This window comes from Hermetia illucens, chromosome 4 (genome assembly GCF_905115235.1).
Source record: "Hermetia illucens chromosome 4, iHerIll2.2.curated.20191125, whole genome shotgun sequence".
NCBI lineage: Eukaryota > Metazoa > Arthropoda > Insecta > Diptera > Stratiomyidae > Hermetia > Hermetia illucens.
This window is the reverse complement of record NC_051852.1, coordinates 116,866,001-116,889,553: the sequence shown is the minus strand read 5'-3', so window position 1 is coordinate 116,889,553 and position 23,553 is coordinate 116,866,001.

Sequence of the window (23,553 nt, the reverse complement as noted above, 5' to 3'; positions counted from 1 at the left end):
GGCTCTATAAAAGAAATACACAGCACCCTTCATATCTGAAACACCCAAATTCCGGTTTTCCGGTTTATTTGCTAAAACACTTCTTTAGCTATTCAAAAATTGTATCTAAAAGTACTTTTGTGAAGAAAATTTTTTTAAATGGCTGAAAAAATGTTTTTTGGTGTCTTGAGCTTAGTGTCAATTTGCAGGTAATTTGGGAGCAAATTTCGCCATTTAACGTTAGAGTATATTTGATAATATGTTATGGAATATTGGTGTTTATTAATCTTTTAAGATAGATCAATATTGCTTGAATATTCATACTAGCATAAGAGTTGATAGGGCTGGCAGAAGAGTCGCGCTAGGTCGGTTTTGCAAACGACGTTGCGGCGCTTGTTGCCGGACGTACTGTTGAACAGGTGCAAAGTAGACTTGGCATATTGATGCGACGGATAAGCAAATGGATAACTGCTCATGGCTTTAGCGCTGGAAAAACTAGAAATAATCATCTTGATCAGAAAGATAATCCCAACCAGCGTCCCATATCGATCGACAAGAAGGTAACCTTTTTCGAGCAAATCAAAGCAGTAGCGGACAGGGCTGTAGCTGGAGTTTCGAGTGTTCGTTTCGTTTCGTCTAATGGCGAATGTTGGGGGTCCCATATCTATCAGAAAACGTTTTCTTATCAGCAACGCAGTCCGTTTGTCCTACGGCGCGGAGGTATAGGCTTATGTTTTTGATAAGGGGGTGTATCATAAGCACCTTTCTCAAGTGCAGAGACGCGGAGCTTTCGGAGTGGTGTCTACTTATTGAACTGTCTCAGAACAGTTCGTGTTAGCAATCGCATGGGTAATTCCCGTCGTCCTTCTCTTTAAGGTACGTAGAGCTATGTGCAGTCCCAAGGAAACAGATTTAAGAAAGAGGATTGCCCGCGGAAAACGTCAACGTACACTTATATTGCGCGGCTCATCGACAATTTAGATCCGTGACTGAACCGAAAGTATGGTGAGATTGATTACTTCCTTACCCAGGGAGGTTTTCAGTCTTACAAGCACAAGATTGAGCAGGCAAGACCTACTGATTGTGTGTTCTGCGAATGGCGGACTACGCCGAGCACATCTTTTTCTCTTGTGTAAGGTGAGATAGGTTTCATCAGTAACTGTATGCAGACACAGGGAACTTTCTCTAGACAATGTTGTCAGACAGATGCTGGGAGTGGTGGCAGATGGAGTCGTGTTGCGTGTTACTTTCGGGTCTTATTGTTGCGAAAGAAGATTGAGTTCGACCTGAGGAGGGACTGGATGACAAGGGGTTCCTTAAACTAACGACTTCCTTCCTGCATTCCCTTCCCCTTGGTGAATGAACTTCCCTGACATCAAGGCTCCCTAAGCCGGGAGTGCAAGGGCTAGCTTAGCTAGTTCTCTGATGCTGCTGAAGTGTTTAGTCTGTAGTCCGTGGAGTACCGTTGTGGGAGTTCAGCACTCTGTGTCTAAAAGCATCCAACTACCGTGCTCAAAGCAAAAAAAACTACCGGTACAGCCTTCAGTGTGATGAGCATGAAACTGAAGCATAGTTTCACTGCAAAAGAAATTAGAAAGCAAGTAAAATATAACAATAAATATGAAGAGATTATATGGATACTGTATACTTTGCCAAGGAATGGAAAATAATAGGGACAAGCAAATTTTACTCATTATTTTCTAATTACTCAGTTCTATTATGTTAATTTAACAAAAATAATATGTTGAAATATGTAAGAGAACTTCGATGCACAAAATTCAGGTTGGAAAAATTAGGGATAATTGCTCGCTTATTCACCCTTATTAAGGTTATTATTGTTTGTTGATGATACTGGGAGTTCTGAGTCCGTATCCACTTGATGACGGACCGGCCGGATTATTATTATTATTATGAAATAAAACCTTATTAAAATCGGGTTACTATCTGTTTTCGCGTCCGTCTGTTTGTCACACTCATTTTCCCTACTTCCCTAGTTCTGACATTGAATGTAGGAGTGATAATTTATTTCACGGATCCGTTTTCAGAATCTACTCAACCGAAAAATTAGAAAAAAAAATCACGGAGATGCCGCTGCATGATGCCTAGGCCTCAAAATAGCCGACTTACTGATATCTATTTAAGTAAAGTTAATAGTATTACTAAATTTATTATTACTATATTGTTTGTAAACTGATTAGAAACCTCCTCAAGTATAACTAAAAATCGCCGAGGTTTGCAGTAATATAGGCTAAAATCAGTAGTATCATGCCAACAAAGTTGTAATCGCTGCCTGTGATAGCACTGTGAGTTAGACATTAAGAATGCACTCAGTCTTCCCTGCTTGTCGTAAGAGGCGACAAAAAGTGATGGAAACTTATAAGCTGAAACAACCCATCTCGTCGAGAATGGTATTGAGAGTCCTCAGGATGCTCGTTTTCTGGAACTCAAGCAAGAATTCCAGAGATATAAACTAGATATTTTGGGCCTATGCGAAGTAAGATGGTGGGACTACGGAGAGTACTTCTCTTCCTCTTGCCACACTAAAGACAATGTGCTTTTGTATTCTGGCAAGTCAAGTGGAGAGGCAGCAACTCCACTCAATAGAGGATGTTATACCTGGTGTGTCAAATAAAATAGGTGCTACTTTCGAAACTATTAATGCTTTGTAATAAAATGAGCAATATATTATTTTTAATGTTTTTTAATGGGTGGAGGTTGAAATCTTAAAAAGACGCTGCTGCGCCAGGTTGCAGCAGTGTGTGTGATTCGTATCCACTAAAATCACCCCCACTTCTTCTTTCATTCGCGAATCTCGGACAATGGAACATAATATGCGCCGGGTGTTTTGCGCATTCGGGAGAGCCTGAGGACTCATCCAATCCGAAGCGCTGTACTTCCTGTACCGTGTCCCGCAAGGAAATGCGTTAGGTGGAAGTTGAACCCTCCATGCTTACGCTCAACTGATCTTTCAGTAAACGGGATCAGTGTATGGGTCCAGCGGCGTTTTTCGGAATGATACCACCGTTGCTGTCATTTCCTGTACAGCTGCTTCGTAGTGGCTTTCCGAAGACCGCAGTCACTTCGGCCGGATTCGCCCTCTTTCTCCGGTGAAGACAGTGTGCCTCATCTGTTAGAATATCCAAGGGAACCATCACCACAGTGCTTCACCGGATGCTGCCCCATACACCCTGAGCGCGATTGGCCGATACGCCAAACTTAAATTTCTCTGGTTCACTGTGTTATTCAGTGCGTAAACCCAGACAGATTTCACCACCCCTGCGATTAGCAGCTGACGACTAGATTCCATTATTAGACATCATCCTTGCTAGCTCAATTTGGCATTATCTAATGATCGATTTTGAAACGACCTTGCGATTACCAACCCGGATTTTGACAGTGTTGCTTTTCCTGCGATGGCCTCTTTTCCACTTGGCGGGAAACACTCCTTCCACCATGCACGATTCAAATGTGCTTTTGAACCATGCGAGCTTGGTTTCAGCAGCCCACTTTAGGGCTTTCTTCGGAGTCCCATCCAATCCCAGAGCCGTATATTCTTAATTCGACCACAAATCTTCCGCACTTCGTTCTAAGTCACCCCGGGGATTGTGAAGACGTCCTGTTGCATTATTAGTTGAGGTCGACTTTCTTCCTGTTGGGGAAAAAGGTTTGTGATTATTTTAAACAAGAGTCCCGGGCTCGCACTCGGGGTAATTTTTGTCCACGAATCACTCCAGGCAAATCAGCAACAGATCAGATGTTCTCTCTGCGACAAGCGATGGAAAAACTGTTAGAATATGGACAACAGTTGCACCATCTATTCATCGACTTTAAAGCCGCCTATGATAGCATAGCCAGGGTAAAACTGTACATGGCCATGAGAGAATTCGGTATCCCGACGAAACTAATAAGACTGACTAGGCTGACCCAGACCAATTTGCGAGGCCAGATAAAAGCAGCAGGATCACGCTCAAGACCATTCGACATCAACATCCTATTTAAGTCCACCCAACTACTGGCCTATGCTGACGATATCGACATCATGGGAAGAACCACCCAAGACATACAAACTGCCTTCATCCAGATCGAGCAGGCGGCACGAGATCTTGGGCTGCACATCAATGAAGGCAAGACAAAATATATGATGGCAACGTCAGCACCGAAGACGAACTAACCAACAACAACAAACCGCACTGGTCAAACAGGAAGAATAAGGATATGAGAATACAATTTTCACCGTTAACAATTTCCCCTATCTAGGGTCGAAAATCACAACCGATAACAGCTACGATGATGAAATCCGCGCACGGTTGTTGTCTGCCAACAGAGCCTATTTCAGCTTACAAAGACTGTTCCGCTCGAAACGTCTCACCATAGGGTCAAAGCTCTTACTGTACAAGATTATGATCTTGCCAGTCCTCATGTATTCCTCGGAAACTTGGGTTCTTAGCAAGAAAAATTGTGAACTCTTGGCCGCGTTCGAGAGAAGAATCCTCCGAAGAATTTTTGGCGCCCTACATGAGGGTGGACGATTCCGTAGTCTACACAATGACGAAATCTATGAGCGATACCATGACCGTCCGGTTGTGGATAAAATCCGGCTCAATAGGTTACGGTGGGCGGCTCACCTTTTCCAGCGTAGTTCCTTTCGGGTCATGACCTCCTTCTAAAGTCGACAGGAAAATTTCTTCCACGAAAGCTCTAGTGAACCACCCAGTTATCTTCCGATTGCTCTTGCTCACTCGACCGTCACCCCGTTCTTGATGTTGAGAAAGATGGCTTGGTAGTCACTGTAGGTGTAGTGTTCACTCATCCGCCAGACCATCCTCCTCCTCTTTCTAACGAGTCGCTTTTGCCCTTACAAAACCGGAATGCCACTGTTTTTCGAATGGCTTGCTGTCTGCATGCCCATAACCTCGCGTTTCCAGATGAGTCCTCCACCCACGCTGCACTACCGTAATTTCGGTAAGGTTCACATATTACCGCCAAGTCCACATTCGACTCCCGAGTGGTTTTGGACAGCGAGTCTTGAACTGCCTCCCAGTGGTTGAGGTTAATTTGTATCAATCTCATGTAGCCCTACGATTTAGCTCCCTCCTGTATGCCGGGCACCTGCCACCCCTTACAACGTGCCGATCGCCTACTCCCTTTTTGCCTTTGCACGACATGCATCGCGGATCTCTAGTCCAGTCTTTGATGAGATGACCCTCATCTCCACACTTTCTGCACTTTCTCGACCTATTGTGCGCACTAATCCATACTGCTGCAATGTTAACGAAATGGAGACATCTGAAGGATCTCTTAAGAGATATTTGCTTCCTAAGTCGACACACGACACAACCTATTTTTACCTTGCCGCGATAGTCAGTTTAATCACGCAAGCTAATGATAGCAGTATGTGTACCTTCATACGCCTTCTTCACCTAGAGTTGTGAGTCGCATAGATAGTGTTAGGTAGTCCTTCTGAAAGCAGATGGGTTTCCGAAGTCTTCAAAAAAACACCATGTATAGGCACGTATACATATATATTTTGATATCCCTTTTCTGCCGGTATTTGCAGAGACTCACTGCCATAGCTGCTTATAATCGTTTAAAGTGCCTTGAGGTTGCATCTGGCTCATACCCAGGATTGTGCTGTGATATTTCGGACCTTCAAACACAACACACAAAGGATTAATTGAATGAAAGATATGAAAATTAAATTTATTCTGTGTGGGTTTTATAAACAGCTATAGATCGTGGGAAAGGAATTTACAGGTTCGGAGAAAGACCAAGCGAAAAGACTTCATAAACTTCATGAATAATTTCCTGCGTTTGCATTTCTCTAGAAAAATGTGTCCGGAAAAATAAAACGCTGAACTAATCTAAATAACCAAATCGTTAAGGAAAGCTTGCAAGGTAATAACAAATTTGCGGGTTGGCAGCACATCGAAGTTTGTGTTTAAATATGCAGTGCAGTGATCCTATGTAAGTTTCCTTGGCATGAGCCCAACAAAACGGATAAACAATCCAATCTGAAATAATAAATACACAGATTTGTATGAGCAGATAATCTAATCCAAAGCGATACACAGCCTACGAGGGCGATCACATAAAACACTTTATTTAAACGGACATACATATTAGAATCGGTTTCCTCCAGTTTTCAATACCGAATTCTCTGCTTATTCTTAACCGAATAAAGATTACAAAATACCGAGTGCAAATGACCCATTATATTGTGCTTTTGGAACCTCGTTTTTATTGTACATTTATCGTAAATTTTCGTTACTGGAATTTTCTCTATAAATTTGTGAAGGTATTGTTCTTGAAATATAAATGAATATTAACAATTGGTTGCGTTAAAAATAAGAATAACCAAATGAATTTATGTAAGTCCATTGTCTTCCAAATGCACCGTACCTCACTTTGTTGCTTAATTTGGAATAAATGTCTCCGTGGAATCATTTAGACATGAATGCATTGAACATTCTGCGGAGATGGTTGCAATGCCTACCACGTAATAATGATAATTTAACAAAGTAGGATAATGATATTGTTGTTTGTACCATATTCTGGCCGAATAATATTGCAAATTGAAAACAGATAGGTAAGACAGTTGTAGCTTCCTTTTACAAGAGATGGTAGATTGAGTTGATATTGTGGAAAATTGTAATGAAAGTTTTAAGAGTGAGTAAGAAAGGTACGGGAATTATGTTACACACACACATGATCAATTACTCCTTGCAAAGGCTCTTAAAGAAAGATCTTCTATATGTAATGCAAAATGGTACATACATTTCAATACGAAAAACTGGTAAACTTTTTCTTCATGTCAGGCCTAACATGTTTGGAGTGCGCTTAGCTGATAGGTCACCTCTTAATATTGAGTTAATGGTTGCAATTTTCAGTTCAATGAGCTTTAAATGTGGACTTGCGGTTTCGTCTGAAGGCAACTCATCAACTTGATGACGGACCGGACCACTTGGGAAGCAATCTGGTTTAAAGCTGAACTTGGAGTTACGGAAAGGCTGGGAACTGCTTTGTTAGAAGTACAAACTCAGTATAATGTGTGGCAAGAACTCGAGCCCGAAATCTACAAGCTAAGACTATTGTCCAGATAGATTTGCTCGAAAAGATTAACTTTGTCGGGGTGACGGGATGTCATTGCCATCCCGAAGTCATCTCCGAATCTGACCACAACGGCTGCCTTAGCTGTAAGATATTAGGTTTCATAGCAGAGAAACTAGAACAGATCCCTGTGGAATACTTGCCATTATTTATATTCTACGTCTTCACATTCCGCACATTGTGAACAACTAATAAACACACGCAAGTTTGTGTCAACTCCTCCTCTTAACTCGGTAATTCCTAAATATGATACGCTTCCACCTTGCGGAATTGAATTCTTTCTTGATGTCAAGGGGCAGCAGTGCGCAATACTTCCTTTCTGTCTTGGCTAGATCTTGATCGCATGAACTACTGACTGAGCTTTTCGGAATCCAAACTGTTGATTCAATGTACTAACTGTCGCTGTCAATTATTGACGACAGTCGTTTATAGATTATCCGTTCGAGAATCTTGCTTGTTGTATTCCGAATAAATAATTTTCATTTATATTTCATATATAGAGATAGAGCATAAAGCATGAGGTCTGTTGAACCAACACTAGCAGCTCTACTACCAAACTCTATCTCCACCTCCACGCGATAGCCGTCCGAAGCTTCATTCTTAACGAAACACCACAAACCCCAGACGAAAAAGGTTGAAGTCGAATTTCCTGCGCTTAAAAATGAGGCAAATTGTACTAACTAGCCCTCTCGGTTGGGAGCTTTGGACTGAATTGATTTTACAAATAAGGACCCGGCAATGAAAACGATTTGCGCATTCGTTCGTGGAATGAGAGAGCCCTGTATAGAATAGGACCTACTAAGCTATTAGCTGATGCTCTGTTTTAATATAAGGCAGATATGTTACAAAAGATGCGCTGGACAGGGACTGGTTCCCAGGAAAAGAGTCAGACCGTATATTATAGCGGCTATCCAGTAAACCATATACTCAAAGTAGGTCCCCTATTTAGCCTAAAAATGAAGCTAGTTGTTATCAGTTTTAAAAACATATGGCTATGCACTTTGCGCTTGCAAGCCAAATTTCTTAATATAAGCTATATTAGCGTTCACTCCTCTAACGAGAAGACAGTAGAGTATAAGAAAGATATCTTCTATGAAATAGAAGGACGAACCATTCGTATTCAGCTAGCAGTGTCACACGGAACGATCATGGTTTGTGCGCGAAGAGGTCCACAAACAAACGGGGGCCTCTTTAGATGGGACCACTTTCAACCAAATTGATGACGTGCTAATCCAGTGCTGCCAGCTGTCAACCTTGATGAATGTACGGGAATCTAGGGGGCGAAAGGTACGGTACTGCAGGTTTGAAAAACAGCGCATCTGGAATCCTCTCTGGCAATCAGGTAACAGCAAACAATACTGCATTTTTTAAACAACCTATCCACAGCAAAGTCCTTCGTAACACCTATAAGGGGAAATGAATACCGCAACAGCTGCAATCTAACAGAGGTTCTGGAGGTAAAACATCGACAAATGACCTTCGAAACTACATCAAGAACGTTATGATTGGCCAGCCCCAAACATACATAAATAAATAGTCGCAATGGTTGGTTCGAATGTTTGTAAGCCAGCAGCGGAATGGAAGAATGCTTCATACTGGCCAATCCAGCATTCCAAAGGACGCGGGCACGCGCAGAGACCATACAGAAAAAGGATACCTGGGAGAACCAACAAGCTGTGAAGTCGAAAAGTACAAGAAGCAACTGCACCAGGCGTTGAGACAAGGAGAGAAATATGGTTTCCGGCAATATGGGCATATTGGAGCGATGGGTTCAGAATTTCGATGAACTGCTCACCAACCAAAATGTCATCGTGTTGGAGGCCCCTCAACTGAAAGCGAAGGAGAAATGGTGCCAACACTAAACATGGAAAAAATGGTGCGTGGAATCCATCAGCTTAAAAAACAAAAGTCGACAGGAGACGATGGAATTACAGCAGAATTGGTTAAATATGGAGGCAACCAACTACACTAAGCGGTTTATCAACTGATTCTCAAGGTATGGGACATGTTCCATACATAAACAAGTCGGTTTGGTGTATTTCTTATACAAAAAGATTTGAGTGGACGGACATTCAGTCTTAGAATTTGCATTGAAGCAACAACTTTGACCTACTATAACTTTGTTAGTAATAGTGCGGTTTTCATCAAACTTGGCAGGATCATGCTTTATATTATAGCCTATGTTATATGCAAAATTCGCCATTTTAGAATGAACTTAAGGCATCGTATAGTAGCAGCGTCGTGATTTTTTTCACATTTTTCAACTGGGGAGGTTCTGAGAATGGGTTTGCGAAAGAAATGACCACTTTTCAGCACCCGCCCTCCCCCTTGTGCATTAAATGTCAGAACTGAGGCCAACTTTGAAGAGCACTAATGCGCCCTTTATTTGATACCCTACATGGCTATATTATTTGAAAAAAAATTACACCTTCCTTTCACATGTATGGAGACCCCCTAATTTCTACGTAGAACGATGTGACTTAATGTTTGCGTGGGTGTTCACAGTTCTCACCTTTTCACTAAATTTGATGTTATCGGTATAATCGTTTTTGAGAAAAATGCGTGTGACAAATAGAAAGACGGACGGATAGACAGACAGTGAATCGATTTTAATAAGGTTTTGTTTTATACAAAACTTTAAAAAGGAGATATCATGCAGTGCAGCAATTATAGAGATATTACGTTGCTGAATACCATCTATAAGATAGTTCTCGCTATATCCCCGCCTATCATCAGTCCATACTAAAGAGGGTTTAGCAAGCAGGTAAATCAGCAACAGACTAGATTTTCTCTGTGCGGCAAGCGATCGGAAAACGGTTGCAATATGGCTATTAGTTGCTCTATCTTTTCATCAACTTCAAGGATGATAGCCCTGGCATTACCCAGAAAGTGACCGCAACTGCTCCAACCTGTCATCAGGCTGCGTTGTGTCATTGAATATTCTGACCTGAGGCAATACCTAATAAAGAACTTAATCGGGGTTCTTGCAAAATACCCATGGGCGTGTTTACGAGAAAGCGAAAGTGTCAGTTAGGTTCTGGTGGTTTAATGTGAGTACCCGCCATGTCGGACAAACCCCACGGTCTTCTTAAGATACGGACTGATTTGGTGACCACAATTACCGCCCTGCTGTGACAAGCAAGACGGCATCATTTTGTACTAAGTGTAGGTTCAGCATTCATACTGAGGGATGCAAGATCTACCTAAAGCCTTTGCCAAATTAAGGAAGGATATAACCACAACCCCCAAGAAACTGCCACTTGATGTTCATTCGGTCTGCCCCCGCGTTACATCTGGGCACCAACTGGCAGCGAATAGATCGTGCATTGAGAAAGGGCGACAACTCCATTTCAGGTTATGCCAAGCAATGGAACCCCCTGCCACAGGATGGATTCGCTTCAGAATTACGTGACTTAAAATTGCAGAGAACGAGTGTAAACTCCTCGGAAAATCGTGAGTTGGGTCGAACCACATTGCCAGCGATGGGGCGCGCTAAATGCTCATTTTATTACCAATATTATGGTGTTTGGAAAGAGCACACGTTTGATTTTTTTGCCAAACCCTGCAGATATACGTCTAACACTTAATACCGCATGCGACTTTCCATTTCCATCAATCATATGACGACCGCTTCGGTTGCAATTCATATAATTCCAATAAGATTATCGTGTAAATCTGATGAGCCCGTTTTATAATGTAATCATATTTATCACAAAACATCCATGTCATTCACTGAAAAGTGAAATGTCGTATCATTCCAATCACGAAAACATTACTAAAGCTAGCTTGCTGACTGCCGAGACGCAAGCTTCGGGAGTGGAAATTTTATGGTGGTAAAGATTTATTTGTCGCAAGGCAGAAATAATAAAATGAATTACAATTATCTCACCTATTATATAAATCATTAATTATACCATGCAAGGTTCAAGTTGATTTGGATAATCTTATTCAATTATAAATAAATATTTGTATAGTTTGTTAGATTAACTGAATTTTCTATAATCTCTACTTCACAGTATTAATTTGAAGATATGGTACATGAAAATCTTACAAAGCCCAGGCGTCTATGCTGGGCAGTAGAGAGAAAATCCTGTCCGAGGTGAAAATGCAGCTTCTCTGTAATCACTTCAGTTTCAGCTATTTCATTGTGCATATTGACCTTGAAAAAATTTCGGACCTGAAGAGAAGCACTTCTTTTTCCCCTCAGGCCAGATCAATATAAAAGGATATCACATTCCTCCTCGGTTTGATGTTTTACTATATGACGAATATACTGTAAGAGCTGATTAAAATTAAATGTGCCTAATATATTTCAGTTATATCAGTTAACTAAAAAATGTACGATGTGGTTCCCAATGTTAAAGAAAATCGACTCTGCCTTTCAGGTGGGTCTGGTGGGTCGTCAAATAATTCATGATTTGATTCACCAGGTATCTCTTTTCTTTATGGCTCTGAAAATCTTTCTGAAGACTTTTCTGTTGAAGATATCGATCTACTTTTCCGACTTTTGCCTCAAGGTCCACGTCGGGATCCATATAGCGCGGGCCGAATTAATATCTTGTAGATGCATGGTTTACTGCGTCTGTCTACTTTTCTCGATCTCATTATGGGGAGGACCGCATAAAACGCTTTATGAGCAGTAGTAGTCCGCCTTTGGATTTCGTGTTTTTCGTTTCCGTCTTTCGACAGTAGGACGAATTGATCAACATGTTCGAAGTTATGGTCGCCCATTGCTTTGTTCTGCATACTAGCAGCCGTCTTTCGAGTTTGGGTTATATACAATATTTCGTTTTGGATTCATTGACCCTGAGCCCCATTTTGACTCGAATATCATATACATATGTATATGCTTATATTATGTCAGAATAGGATCTTAGAACTTGCTGTGAATTGACAACTTTGACCTACTATAACTTCGTTAGTACTAGTGCGATTTCCATCAAACTTGCTAGGATCATACTTTACATTATAGCCTATATTATTGCATTTCATGATTCCCGGATGAACTCAAGGGGGTTTTGGAGCCAATTACTAAAAATTATAGTAATATACTATTATTGACTTCATTTGAACATTGGTGTGGAAGCCTCGACACCGTACAGTGATAGCCCTGTGATTTTCAGATTTTTCGGCTGAGTAAATTCTGAGAATGGGTCCAGGAAAAAAAATACCACTTTGTAGTCCCCGCCCTCCACTCTTTTCCATAGAATGTCAGAACTGAGGCATTGGAAAAGATAACCAGATAACCAGTAAAAAAAAATTCCTTCGACAGTGCTATAAGGTTGAGGGTGGATTTAGCTAAAATAAATGGTGACTTCCATCACACGAGCAGTACTATTCGCCCATCAAACCTTGTTCATGTATTTTATCCATAAGATTTGCACATAGTTTGTTCTCGGACTATAATGACGAAAAGCTTTACTACTGTGGAAGAGTGTATCGATAGGACGTTTCAGTAGAGATGCATTTAGGTGCTGGCGAACCTAGACAGTCAACTTTGCCAATTTTCTATATATTTCGGGGGAGCTTTGCTCTCGTGGCTGACCGTGGTCTTTATACAACATAAACGAAAAACTGTCTGAATGTATATTTCTTTTTGCACGATTATAATTGGAGGTGCTTCTGAAAAGTAAATAAAAAATTTGTAAAACTTTACTTTTTTTCAGAGTTTTCACTTGGAACATATTTTTTACAGAATGCCTCTTCATGCTCGTTAAAAATTAAGAATCTTTATCACGTTGAAAATCAATTACGAGACTTTGGTATATATCTCGGTAAAGATTGAATTTCCAACCCCATTGAAGGGGTGAGGAGTTTGTGGCCGCAATTTTCTCTATATATATTCCCTCCTCTTTCCCCTTCACTGGGCAAGGTTAATATTTCAAACTTTACCAACTTAAGTTTTTAAGGGGGGAGTGTCGAGTTTTCACCGGCTTTGAAAGAAGAGCCCCCCGCCCCCTATAAAACACCAATGCTAGGGATGGGGTTGAAAATTCAACCTTTACCTATATTTCCTTCTTCTCTATGTTTTTGTACGTTACTGCAGATGACAGATGGATTGTGCGTCAAGTTTGGCTATTAGTCGATTTCACAGAGCTGAAATAAGGTGATTTTATCAATACGAAATGAGAATTTTTAGGATTTTTGTGGAATCTAAATATTATTTATAATGAGCAATACTTGTAATATTCCAGCACACCAGAAGCAACTAAGACGTATCTTATGAAATTTTCCAAGATATTAAATGACCTCCACAAATGACTGCACTCGTCGATCATTGCCAAATAAATCACAAAACAATCAAAATATTTTGACCAATGGATACTTTTCAGACGCCGACCAATTTATCTATTTACGTTCTGTGGGTGCGAAAATCTAATAAACGCCATTGGGGCTGAAGTGATTGTGGCTAGTGAAATTGAAACAAAATTTTATAGCACCGATAATTTCCCAAGATATATGTACATTGGTGGATCGTAGCATTCTACTTTTAAAAATTTGAGCACAGCGTGAATTCTGATGACGTCAGGAAGGCGCGTTTTTAATGGATATTTAACAACCTTAACAAAATTTTAACGGCCCGGATATGACACTAATGGTTTGTGTACAGAAACCTAAGAGCATAAAATGTATGATGTGTTTCATGTCTGGGCTTGAACAGTTTGTGATGAGAACTCTATGCAGGCTTTGAAATTAGTTTAAAAATTAAGAGTTGATATTCGCGCGGTAACAGATTTGTTGGCTCCATGAAAAGTTTTGAGGCTGTGCTTAGACGGGAAAATGCTGGATGGTGCTTTTCAGAAATTTCCTCAAAGAACGAATTTGTAAGTATACACACTCTGATATGGGTCGTGTGTTTATAGTATATGTGTATCGGAATCCAAAACCTAACATATCAACTCACATGCGTGTTAATGTATAGAAATTATTTTACCAGGTACATCGGCAACTTGATCAAATGATAGGGAAACCATGATCGATGAATACATATATCCCAGATGGATTGATCTATATACGTAATCAATATAGGTTTAGTGGTTAGAAATTGAAACGCACGTGCACATTCTGATTTAGTTCAGTATTTTTACATTTTCAATATAGATCTGGCGTGGCGGAATGTCTAAGTGTAACTGCCGGTGTTATGACGATATAGTTTAACAATAAAGTAAATCTTACTGCAGATCCATTCACGTATTATAAGAGCTGAGCTTAACAATTTGAATTATCCTGTAGGAAGCATAATTTTAATAAAGACTGTTATCTCTTCATATTCAAATCGTAAATTATTTGAAATTGTCCTACTAATCCGATTTAAACCTTTCTCCATGAAAGACATGAAGAAGCAATTGAACAGTATCTGCTGCGAAAAGCACGCGCATAAACTTGACGATGGGAATCCATATCTTATTTCTAAAAAAAACCAACTTTATTTCAAAGAATAATAAGCACCGGCAACTATTAATATCTAATTTGAATTATCTGCAGATAAACATACTCGTATGTCAGATTGCCGAATTTTCCAGCTATCTAGGTTGATAAAGACTATCAGAAAGTCTGAGCCGGAAGTTTTGCAATTTGTCTTGGGAAATTATATCAGCCGGTATTGCGTTACATTTTTTTTAGCCTAAACATATGTACAGTGAGACTTCGAATATGATAAATGAATGTGAAAAACTTTAAATGTTCATATTTATATATACAATTGTATTCTCATGTCAACTTTTTTTACGTTGATCTATGCACGTGAGTGTAGCTAATAAATTTTATTCTCGGAGGAGAGTGTTGAATGGTTCTGCTTAGAAAACTATGATGTTTGGTGTTTAATAATAATAATTCTTTAATAATAATAATAATAATAATCGTTGGCGCAACAATCCATATTGGATCAGGGCCTTGAAGTGTGTTAGAGCACTTCATTCAAGACCGTAACGGTACACTACAGTACACTGTAGGAGGCAATGTGGTCAGCATTACGCTCGCCCGAGATTATTACCCTGATTTGACTCAGGTACTCATTCACAGCTGAGTCGACTGGTATCCGACGTCAAATCACGATGCAAATTCCACTGCCACCAGTGAGATTTGAACCGCGACCTTCCGTATGACAGCCTAGTGCTCTAACCACTGAGCTATCCGGACATTGGTGTTTAGGTGCCAAAAAAAGAATAGAAAAAGTACGATTTATATACATATGTATGTATGATAAGCTGATAAATTTAAGGTTAGAAAATTAGTTCGGGAAAAAAGTTACGGTAACTATTGAGAAAAGGGTCCCGCTTTGATTTTACCGATTTTCATATATGGTGCGAAGGTCATTGTGCCGGTGATTCGTGATTTGTATACGTACATATGTTATGGTAGCACTTGCATTGAATAAGAATGAAGTATACAAATTTAACATTTATCTAGGAATGCTTTTCGATCCTTTGCACTACGGCTGCACGATATCGAATGGATAGCGACTCAATAAATAGGGCTATGATGGTACTAAATACCGAAAAATATTTTATTTCAGTTAACATGGCGCTCACCATCAACTATGAGCAACTTATATACAAGAAACTTTCAAATTTTCTCCCGTGGTTTTATTCTGATTCTCCAGTAAAAACATACTCTCGCAATGCATATGTAATGCGCATTATGATAGATAATTCAGTTTAGATACTGTCATTATATGCTGCCTTAAGCCCGCCGTCCACGTTCAGTTCGGCCTGCCAGTTGTGCCGGAAGAACCCGCAATGCGCGCGGCCGTCAGTAGAACTAAAAGCACCATACACGTACTGGCAAGCCGCATCATCCTTATTTCCTTGAGACGAGAATTTGAGATGTTTTTGTGTTTGAGCATTTATCAAAAATGTGCAACAACAGCATATTTAGGTTTAGGCTTCTAACCTAAACCAATATGAAATCTTCGCTCACAGCCTAAACAATCATGAAATTCTCTTTCACAGCCTAAATAAACATGTCTGGCCGGCTGGCCGAATCCTTTTTCATTCGATCACTTGCCGCCTGAACAGTCAAAACTGACAGACCAACTGCACTCCATCCATATTACAGGCCGAATTGACGGTGAATGGCGGGCTACAGAGTGAAGTGAATTAACTGTCCATAATGAGAAGCACTCCTATTGTGTGTATGTATTATCAACTAGTAGTCAATTCTCATGATGACCCTTTTCTTATGAAAATAAATGTGATCAATAGGTATACGAATACTTATTGATCACATTCATTCACACGCTTTCTCAAACTCAGACGAGGAGCAAATGTCACAAGTCACGGAAAAAGCGGCAAAACCTAGAATAATAACATGGTCCAACGTTCATTTAAGATATCGTGTAGTCATAAGGAGAAGTTTTATTGAGCTAGTGCTTATCCATTTTCAGATAATTACTTTCCGCTATAATTAATGGAAACTAAATAGTGCTTAAGAGCAGGGCAACTTTATAATCTGCAACAACGTCTCTTGTCGTGAAAGGTATCGTTAGCAACAAAAATTTTAACTTTTTGTTGCTGTGGCTTTAAGAATCTTTCTTGCGAAAAAACGTGCTCAAAATTTTTAGGGATGTTTTTCTTTCAAGAACGAATGTATTTTTAATGTTTATATTATATCTTAATATATAATTTTCTAGCACATTTTATATAGAACAAAATGTGTAAATTCAGTTTTTGAAAAAAGTTGTCATAAAGTAACCACTTTCATACTTGCCGTTTATGGAATACAGTTTTTTCACAATGAATACATACGACAGAACTATGTATGTGATGCACATTATGATGGAAAGATTGAAAATTCTAGAGAAAGATAGGTTTATAATAGTAATATAATATAATAGTAAATTAGTTATCGATTTGGAAAGCAGTTTTGCAGTGCATATTGATGAGCTGTCTTCTATCGGGCATATCTTGGAAACAGAACTGCCCCAGCTGTGGTCCTACTGCTAATCTCGCCTCATAATACACTCAAAACATTCTCTTCTTTCAAAATAGTAATTGCAAATAATCATTTTTATTTTCATTTGAAATTTTAATTCTAAAGGCCTTAAATTTGGATTTAGAAAAGGCCTTTGATTCTGTCTGAATAAGCGGGCTAATCTATAAACTGATCAAATACGAATTCCCAATCCCGACGATCAGACTTGCCGTCAGTTTCTTCGAGGATAGACATTTTTACGTCAGTGTCGGAAATGAGATTTCCGATCTCTTGCCGGTTACTTCTGGGGTGCCGCAGGGATCGATTTCTGGTCCTACTTTATACAACATTTTCACTGCTGATGTCCCCTCCCCTGAGGTCGGTACAGAACTCATGCAGTATGCCGACGACACACTCGTCTACTCCTCTAATTTTCGCCCAGACAAGGCAGTTAGCGATATGTAGGATTATTTGGTTGACCTCTGCTACTACTACCAGAGCTGGGGAATTAAAATTAACTTAACCAAGACATAAGTATGCATCTTCAGGAGGAAATCTAGGTACTTGGCATCTAGATCCATCTACAGGAAGGCTAAATGCCTGAAACTGGAAATCGGGAATACAATAGTAAGAGGGTCGAAATCGATCAAATATCTAGGAATCAATTTCAACGAATTCCTAAGATTTAACGACCATGTTAAACTCGCCATTGGAAAAGCAAATGGTGCATTGCGCAAGATCTACTTTCTTCTTCGCAAAAAAGTGGGTTTAAGCACCAAAACTAAGCTGATCCTATATAAGACTCTCATCAGGCCCATCATATGCCACGGAGCCCCTTCGTGGATCACTTGCTCTTCGAAAGCCATGGATAAATGCATGTCTTTCGAACGCCGTGTATTAAGACATTGCACTGGATTGTCTTACAATTGGAAGATTACGAAGTGCGGCAGGAACGCCATAGTATACCGGCGAGCAAATATAGACCCCATTAGAGAATATATATTCTCAACATTACGGAGCGATTTTTCAATGAACTTGAAAACCATCCAAACCCAAAAATTAGAAGACTGCATGAGCAGGGCAAAACAATCCCACTAGCGACTTTCCTTAGGCCGTGCCAGACACTGAACTCTGACCTAAAATCAATAATCCTGTCCTTCTTCGACACACCTTGCCTGGTAGGAGTGCAAAGAGGCTATATGAATATTAAGTGCTATTGTATATAGTAGAATTAAGGATTTATGTAAGTAGAAATAAGTAGTAGTAAAAAAGTAGTAATAAGGTAGATGTAAGTAAGTAAAATAAAACCTTCTCGCGTCATTAGTGCGGACGCAGTTTTGAAAATAGGTTAAGTAATGTTTTAATTAACAACAAAGCCAAGGAAAGTTGTAAATTATAGTTTGCTTTTACACAATAAAGCTAATTACAGAGAAGGTCGGGTAGGCCAAACAATGTATAGCCACCCATTGTAATAATTCTAAACTAGCTAAGCTAATTCTAAGCTAGTCTTAAGCGAAATGTATGAGATGTAAGACACTAATTGGAAATAAATGAAATGAAATGAAAAAACTTCCTAAATTCGATACAGAATGATGTAACTTAGTGTATGTTAATGTTAATTATTCTCGTTAATTATGATGTCAGCATCTTATTTGCATGGTTTAAGATGTAAATTCCCACGATTCTCACGAATGCAATATTGTGCGCGATGCTGTCTCCTATGCTGCTGCAAAATTTGGTAAACCTAGTACGGACGAGGGGAGTTTTCTGGTCAACTTCAAAAAGTTGACAATATACTATTATTGACTTTGCTTAAGCAGATATCGGAATGGACCATATTTTGAAGCTTAGATTTTATATAAGTGTGTGACCCTTGATTCAGATTTTTGGGCTGAGTAGTTTCCTGAAATGAATCCCGTCTCACGCTGGGGGCTTTTTCTTAACGAAAAACTGCGGACGGAGAAGCATGAAGGGGAGTCTCCCGCGCGTAAAAACAGGACAAATTGTACCAACTGGTCCTTCAGGTTAGGGCTTCGGTAGGGCTGACAACCCTACACGGAAAACCGAAGTTACAAACTCACAACAGGGGCCTCGGACTAGACGGATAACACAACGACGAACCCGGCAACGACAAAGAAATAACGATTTGCGTATTTTTTTATGGAACGTCCGCTCCCCGTACAGAGATGGAGCTACCAAGCAGCTAGCCGATACTTTGTCCCAATATAGGGCTGATGTAACAGCGTTGCAAGAGATGCGCTGAACAGGGACCGGTTTTCTGGAGAAGAGTCACTACACAACATATTACAGTAGCCATCCAGTAAATCATGTGCTCAGAGTAGCTTTCTTAGTCAGCCAAAAAATGAAATCTGCTGTTATCGGCTTTGAAAAGATAAGCGAATGGCTGCCAGGCAAATTTGGAAATATAACGCTTATTAGAGTTCACGACCCTACACAGGAGACTGCAGAGTCGGAGAAGGATACCTTCTACGAGGCAGTTGAACGGACCTTCGAAACCTGTCCCAAGTATCATATCAAAAACATACTTGGAGATTTTAACAGCTGAATAGGGACGTAACCTTTATTCAGACAGTACGTTGGCTCCCGTAGCATATATAAAGGTATCAACGATAACGAACTGCTGATTATTCAATTGGCAGTGTCACATGAAATGGTTGTTGGAAGTAACTGGTTTGCGCTGAAATTGGTCCACAAACAAACATGGACCTCTCCAGGCGGGACCACTTTCAACCAAATTGATCATGTGTTGATAGAACGCCGCCACCTCTCAGCCTTGATTAATGACAGAACATGTAGCGAAGCCAATATATCTCGGACATCGTATCTCGCACAGCCTTCAGTAGCACCTACGAGAAGGAAATGGATGCCGCAATAGCCGCAATCAACTGAGGTCCTGGAAATGAAGCGTCAACGAACGATATTCACAACCACCTGAAGAAAGTTGTCATTTATATATACGGCCACATACGTATTTGACCGACGATGAATGTAAGCTAGCAACGGAGCGGAAGAATGCCGCATATCGAGTAATGTTGCATTCTCAAAGGAGGCGGGTATGCGGTCAGATTTATCACGAATTCCGTCGTGCGGAGAAGCGCCTTCACAAACGAAAAAAAGAAGGCTGGGGGAACCAACAGGCTTGAGCTCCAAAAGTACAGTACAGAAACCGCACCAGATGCGGAAGTTTTACCAACAAGTCAGCAGGATGAAGCCCTGCACACCTTGATGCTCAATCTGATTTCCGACAGAATGGGAATATTGGAGTGATGGGCTGAGTAGTTTGACGAGCTGCTCAACAACAAAAACATTAGCGAGCGTCAACTGAAGACGACGGACAAATACTGCCACCACCAAGTATAGAAGAAACACTCCGTTCAAATCATCGGCTTAAAAATTATAAGTCGCCAGGAGCAGATGGAATTACAGCCGAATTCGTGAAATATGGAGGCGAGTAATTACAGCAAGCGGTTCATCAACTAATGCTCGAGGTGTGGGACAGTGAATCCATCCCTGAAGACTGACAATGAGGCATTATCTGTCTCATACATAAAAAGGGAGATATCACACATTGCAGCAATTATAGAGGTATCACTATGCTGAGTACCATCTATAAGATATTCTCCGCTATCTTGCTAGGTCTGATAGTCCCATATGCCCAGAACATCATTGGTCCATACCAGAGAGGCTTCACTGTACGTAAATCAGCAACATATCAGATTTCGGTCTGCGGCAGGCGATGGAAAAACTGTTGGAATATGGACATCAGTTGCATCATCTTTTCATCGACTTTAAGGCCGCCTATGATAGCATAGCCAGGGTAAAATTGTAAACGGCCATGAGAGAATTCGGTATCCCGACGAAATTGAAAATCAGAATCACTTTCGAGACCATTCAGAACGGTTTAAGGCAGGGGGATGCCCTATCATACGTCCTCTTTAGCCTGGCCCTGGAAAAAGTGATCCGTGTGGCTGAGGTAAATGCGAGGGGCATCAAACTCTTTAAGTCCACGCAACTACTGGCATATGCTGACGATATCGATACTATGGGAAGAACCACCCAAGACGTATAAACCGCCTTCATCAGGATCGAGAAGGCGGCGCGATGTTGAGCTGTACATCAATGAAGGCAAGTCAAAATATATGGTGGCAACGTCAGTACCAGAAACTAACCAACCAACAACATCAAATCGCACTGGTCAAACGGGAAGAATAAAGAAACGAGACTGCAACTTTGCGACCGTTGATAACTTCTTCTATCTAGGGTCGAAAATAACAACCGATAACAGCTATAACGATAAAATACGCGCACGTTTGTTGGTAGCCTATTTCAGCTTACAAAAACTGTTTTGCTCAAAAGTCTTACCATAGGGTCAAAGCTCTTACTGTACAAGACTTGATCTTGCCAGTTGTTATGTATTTCCAAGAGACCTAGTTTCTTAGCAAGAAAATTGAGAACTCCTGGCCGCGTTCGAGAGAAGAATCCTCTGAAGAATTTTTGGCCCCCTACATGAGAATGGACGATTTTGTAGCTTACATAACGGTGAAATCTATGAGCGATACCATGGTCGTTAGATTGTGGATAAAATCCGACTTAATAGGTTGCGGTGGGCGGCTCATTTAATTCGTATGGATGAGGATAATAAGGCCCGAAAAGTCTATAAGGGTCTTTGGTAGAAAAAGAAGACTTGGCAGTCGCTGCTTGAGATTGAGCAATCGCGTAGGTGAGGACGACAGACAGCTTTTAGAGATATCAAATTAGTGGACTTCGGCCCAAAGCCGGTATGTATGCAGTTCCTTATTAAGGCAGGCCTAGACCGGTTGATACCGTTAATGATGATAATTTTTCCGCTTCCGGCAACACTGTTTAAGGGATAGTAAATTCGCGCGAAATTGGTAAGTTTCAACTGCTATAACTTCGATACTAATAGCCGTACTTCTACGAAACTTTATTATGCGCGATACTAACCTCTATGTTACTGCAATTGGTTGTTTTAGGGTAAACATAAGGGTCCGGTCAACTTCAAAAAGTTGGTAATATACTATTAGTAAGTTTATTTGAGCAGACATCGCAATGAGACATATTTTAACGCCCAAGTTTCCAATAAGGCATCAGCCTGAATTTTTTGAAGTTTCTGGGTTGGGTAGTTTCCGAAAATGAGTCTCACTTTAAGTTTGTACACTTTCACCGCTCACTCACCTGTTTCGTAATTTATTTCGAAAACAAGATGCTTGTGAAAGTATTAATTGAGACCTTTCATTTGATACCACACAAGAATCTATTAGGTGAAAAAAAAAAATAATCAGATAAATTTACGCCACTCACTGAGTACGTGGGAATTCGTAGTTCCCATACGTCCAACAAATTTCATTAGAATCGGTAAAGCAGTTTTGGAGAAAAGTGCGTGTGACACATTTTAATAAGGTTTTATTTTATACACAGAACCTTAAAAAGGTTACGAAACAAACCTGGGATTTGTTTCGATACACGAGTTCTGCAACTTCATGCCTAGGTTGGAACTAGCCTTAGATTCCACGACAGATTGAAGAGAATGATAATATTCTCTGTATTCCTATTTAATATACTTATTTTTCAAGCACTTATCACCTTCCGCGATTTTAATTTATTCGTACCCGCTTCTCTCGTTGCTATATATATATAAACATATACATATGGATATACTCTAGGCGGATATAACACTCCAATTATTCGTTTGCTATCTGTATATTTCGCCTTTCCTCTTGCAAAATTCACCACATATTTTTCCTCAATTGTTCTTGGTATTTGGCTTCTCACTGATTCACCTTTTGGATTTAGAATTCTATCATAGTAGATTCCTACTTTAGAATGAGTTATTATCACGTGCGTTTCCGTATCGTATTATCTCCATTATCAAGTTGTATTAATGATCAAAGAAAATTTTTAGATCTAACATTCAATTCACAACTTCAATATTGTGCGTTTCAAACGTACATATTAATACTAATTATACTGTGTACATATACACAAGAAAGGTGATAATGGACTCGAAAATTTGCACCGAAAATCATCTTTGAAATCACGTGCATGCATAGTGTGCATAGTGTATGAGAACACATGTGAACACACATGTAATTGAATTCGGTGAAGCTTTGATATGAAACTTTCTATAAAATCCATGATTCCCCATGCTTCATTTCTCAAGATAAGCGTTCTAATTTTCCGTCTAAGAAATGAATCACATATGTGTAATCATTGTAATATTTATAGGTATAGGGTCATAGAGGGACTGAAAATTGCTTAGACAAACTTCAGTAATTTGTTTTCAGACTGATCATTGGAGCGGGGGTACGTGTGTTTCCTGCAAATTATTTTGGTATCACCAGAACCAAACATGTTTTGAATAGATCTGTCAGGGTCCTTTTTGTAAAAATATTTTCCCAGAAAGCTTTTGCCTTGAACTCGGTTTTTAAAATCAATCTTAAGTATCTTTGTATACATATACGTTTGTATTTTTCTTACTTATAATAATATTGGCCTTTGAAAAATTTTCGTTTC